Source organism: Rousettus aegyptiacus, unplaced genomic scaffold (genome assembly GCF_014176215.1).
Source record: "Rousettus aegyptiacus isolate mRouAeg1 unplaced genomic scaffold, mRouAeg1.p scaffold_m13_p_4, whole genome shotgun sequence".
Classification (NCBI taxonomy): Eukaryota; Metazoa; Chordata; class Mammalia; order Chiroptera; family Pteropodidae; genus Rousettus; species Rousettus aegyptiacus.
Window position 1 is genome coordinate 80,264,226 of NW_023416307.1, and position 4,537 is coordinate 80,268,762.

General features: G+C 32.0%; 1 pseudogene; it reads right to left on the bottom strand.

Annotated features, from left to right (window-relative positions):
- Positions 1-201: 201 nt before the first annotated feature.
- On the bottom strand, positions 202-318 carry LOC118601961 (annotated as a pseudogene).
- Between the last annotated feature and the right edge of the window lie 4,219 nt (positions 319-4,537).

Consider the following 4,537-nt stretch of genomic DNA (forward strand, 5'->3'; position numbering starts at 1 on the left):
AAAGCATTACCGTAGAGGTCATATGTCTTATGAATATTTAGAATCATAGTGCAAAATGATCATTTATTACATTAGAGTTGCATTATACATATATTTTGTGAAGATTTTCTTTTTTCTTTGTTTTAGGCAAGGCAACCCCTAGTTGACCTCACAGACTGCAAGGACCTTGTCAGTTTATAATCTCCTATTTTTTATTTTTTACACCTACAGCTCCTGGTCTTCCTAGGTGGTCTCCCATCCAAGTACTAACCAGGCCTGACCCTACAGCTTCTGAGATCAGATGGGATCAGGCTTCTTCAAGGTGGCATGGCCATAGACCATGAAAATTTTCTTAAATATTCTCTTACCTACAAAAAGAAAAAAAAAATCTTTTAATTCCATGTTCTATATTTTCTACAGGAACAGAGTATAAGATTAGGGAGATGTATTCTGCTGTGTTGTGTTAACTGTGGACCAAACTAAATGGCTTTAGTTTCTCTTTATGCAAGTCATTTGCATTTATACCACTAAAATGAATCTTCACCATGTCACTTTCTACTCCCAAATCTAATTAATAGATATAGTTCAAAGGATATTTGATTACATTTTTTTCTAGGACCAAGAGAGAGATGATATTGATTTGCTAGGGTTGTCATAACAAAATACCATGGATTGCGTGCCTTAAACATAAATATATATATATATATATATATTTTTTTTTTTCTTTTTTTCCCCCACAGTTCTGGAGGTTATAGCTATAAGATCAAAGCGTCAGAAGGTTTGATTTTTTCCTCAGTCCTCTCTACCTGGTTTGCAGATACTGCCTTCTTGCTTTGTGTTCACATGTTTATCTCTATGTATATGTATGTCTGGTGTTTCTCTCTCTCTCTCTCTCTCTCAACCACAAGGGAAAGTTCCAAATCAGAGTTCAATACCCATATGTGCATGTGACAAGAGTCATACAAGGTAAACAGGAAAAGATTATGTAATTAATTCTGCAACAGCAAATAGCATCACATTAGAAATTGGATAATCTATTTTGTGATGTAGTTAAAGTGAGAATGGAATTTCCTTGGAGAAACCTAAACAGTAAAACATAAGGACAAATAAATATTTATCAGGACGTGACAGCAAAGACAGAGCTCAGCTACAATCAGACTTATATGTTCATTTATTATTAATGATGTGAATAAACTCTTGTATCATTGAATGTATATGATTTTAGTGCACACAGGCCTTCTTGGGCTCTCTGCTGACTAAGATGTCACAGATTCTGTAAAGATTCAGAAGCTCAGCTAAAAGCATTAATCTTTAAATATGTTCTCTTTGATCTTCTCAGCATCACAGAGAGAACCAAACAAATTGTCTCTCTTGTTTTTGAGGCCAAATGTGGTGTTAAATCTGGCTGTTATAAGGTCAAAAATCCCTTTCAGCAAAGAATACCCAGAAGGTATATTTTTAGATTATCTTAACTTTGAAAATGATAAAAGAGCATATAAGAACTATATAAGACAATAGTCAGCTGTTTCTATTTGATACATTTGGATAAGGCTACTTTCTACAAATCCTGATCACATGATTAAGTCTCATTGTTATAGATTCCACAGCTGGAGAACCAAGGGTATCCAGTGACACTCTAAGTTAAACTCTTATACTAGCAATTCCTGACACCACACATAATTTTTCTAGTGCCTACACAGACAACTCCACTGAACACTAAATTCTGGCCTACTATTTATTGAGATTCTTAACTATAAACATTATAACTTCTGTAGACTGTAAAATATGAATTAAGCGAAATACTTGATTTCACAAAGTTTAGGTTCTAACGAATGATAAAATAGGCATTCTTCTCAGAGAAATAAGGAACTAAGCCAGATACTCAAGTCCAAAAAAAGTACACATGTTAATTTCAGAACATTATTCCTAGCTGTTTCCTTTATCACCTTCTTTATCCTCACTTTTTAAGAATTTAATTAATTTACTCTTTTACCAATTTGATTCATAAAATTTTAACCAGGGGATGAATCAGAGATCTAAAACTTTATTTTAAGCTCTTGCTAGACATTTTTATGCAAATGAATCATAAATACAAATTTAATATGTGCCGAACTGAATTCATCACTGTGTTTCCTTTCTGTTGTTGCTCAAACCACTTTTCCTTCTTAAATTTGCCATCTCAGTCAATGGTCTAATGTTTTCTCACAAACTTGAAGCCTTAGAGTCGTCCTAGATCCCACCAGGTCTCTTGTTCTCCAAATCTCCAGATTTATTGTTTCCACTTAAAACAGTGCTCTGTTTGTTCCTTTCCTATTTCTCTATTGCTCTCCTTTTTTAAAAAAAAAAATAATTGTTCTTCATTATTGGTTTCAAAATGTTCCCTTTCTCTTTTATTTCACCTATTCAATTAATGTTCTACTTATCAACCTGAGATTTTGTTCTTTTATTTCCTAAAACACAAACTGATTAATTTTAACTCCATGTTCATCTATAGCTTCTAATTTTTAGACTTATATAGCCTTTCACGTGGACTCTATGACACATTGTAATATGGACCAGTAGTCCAGCTGTCCCATCTTATTTATGTCAATATCTCCCCTGTATTGTATTCAGCAACAGTTAACCACAAACTTGTCCTGAACTCATTCAGGCTTTTGCATATTCCCTTGCCTAGAATACTCTCAGACTTTGTGTTCAACTACCAAATTTACTCTTTTCTGCAAAAGTTCCTTAACTACCTCAAGCTGGAATGTGTGATTTCTTTCTGTTTATGTTCACTCTTTTTGTATGTATTTTCATTTAAACAATGATCACATTGTATCAAACCAATTTATTTGTATTCTCATTTGCCTCATCTCAAAAGCATATGCTTCTGGAAAACAAGGACAGATACCACTGCTGTGAATAAATAACATAGCATTAAGTTTGTTACTTATATCGTGTTTACCAAAGCACTACATGCAGTTGGATGTTTCTGATAGACTTCAAACTAAGTGCCTTTTATATCTTATCTCTGTAAAAATGCATTAATTTTAAACATGCAAAGTTAGTGGAGTGAACTACGAGCCACAACATTAGTTGTGGAAATTAGAGAAAGAAAAACTCTTATGAATCAAAATAAGCTCACTTATCTTGTTACACTGAACTAACAAACTAACCCCAAATCTCTGGAGTTTATTAATTAGTATTTACATTTCATTCATCAAGTCAGCTGTTAATATGAGTGACCTTCTATAGCAACTCTCCATGATGTGACATCTCAGCAATCCATATTTAGGAATACTCCACTATCCAGAATTCTTTACTTCCACACTCAGGAAGACAAAAAAAAAAAAAAAAGAGAGAATGAAAACTTTCATGTTGATTCTTATGTATTTCTGCCAGGAACTGACTCACTTCTTATTGGTTTATTTTTTATTGGCAGAAATGTGTAATATAGATATGCTGAATAAGGAGACAGAAAAAAGTAATCATCCAGTATGCCTAGGAGGAGTGAAAGGAAGAAATGTTGCTTTCTACCATAAGACAGAAGAGGTAAGTAACCAACAACAATTATGAAAAATAAGCTTTAATATTAAATATTTGCATGCTAGTATAATGCATTCAATGAAATTGTTTCAATTGATCAGATAAAAACAGTGATATAATACAAGTTTTAAAAATATATGGTTGACTCTTTTTTACTTCTAATTACATAATGTCTATTAAGGCTGGCTATTATTAACAAAAGGAATATTGTGACTTAACATGCCATTTTAAAGACTGGTAGAAATATGTGTCTGTGTACATTAAAACATCTGAGTATTATGAAAACTCTATATTTGAACATGATAACATGTATTAAATATTTGTATTAGTTTATATAATCTTTAATTATATATTTAAAAAATTTCCCAGTTTCCAAAACTAAATTTGAATATGTGTAATTATAATCGTTATTTAGAAGGGAGAGAGGTTAATCATTGTAAATGTAAAGCCATGTAAGCATCATTTTAATATACATACATCAAATGGAAGTTTCTCTACTTAAGATACTGTACCTTAAAGCAGTTATAATTGCTACATAAAATAATATGCAAATAGTATATAATTTCTCATAAGTGGAGTGCTTATTATTTTGTGTGTATGTGTTCTTAGTGACTATGCCTTAAGAATTACTTCAATCACTTTGTGACTATAATAAAACTTCCCTTTCATACATCTAAAAAAGAAATCCAAATAAACAAACTTATTTTTGCCAATATCACTCTAGATTGTCTAGAGGTCACTTGGTATTAGTTCATTTAAATAACTGCTAGACCATTAAATGTCCCCAAATACTTTGATTTGTTAAGATGACAGTGATGTTCTGTTGAGTGGAAAAACCCTCCAGTTTTGTTTCTGTTGTTGCTTATTATTTTAATCACATGTCTAATACTCGTGACAGATAACTTGCTTTTTCGAAAGGTGACTTGAGTTTTTTCTTACCATCTGCTTTTAATTCTTTATTTATTCATAATGATGAAGAGATTAACAACTTTCTCTGTTCTCCACAGTCTGATTCAGGACATCCATAGGT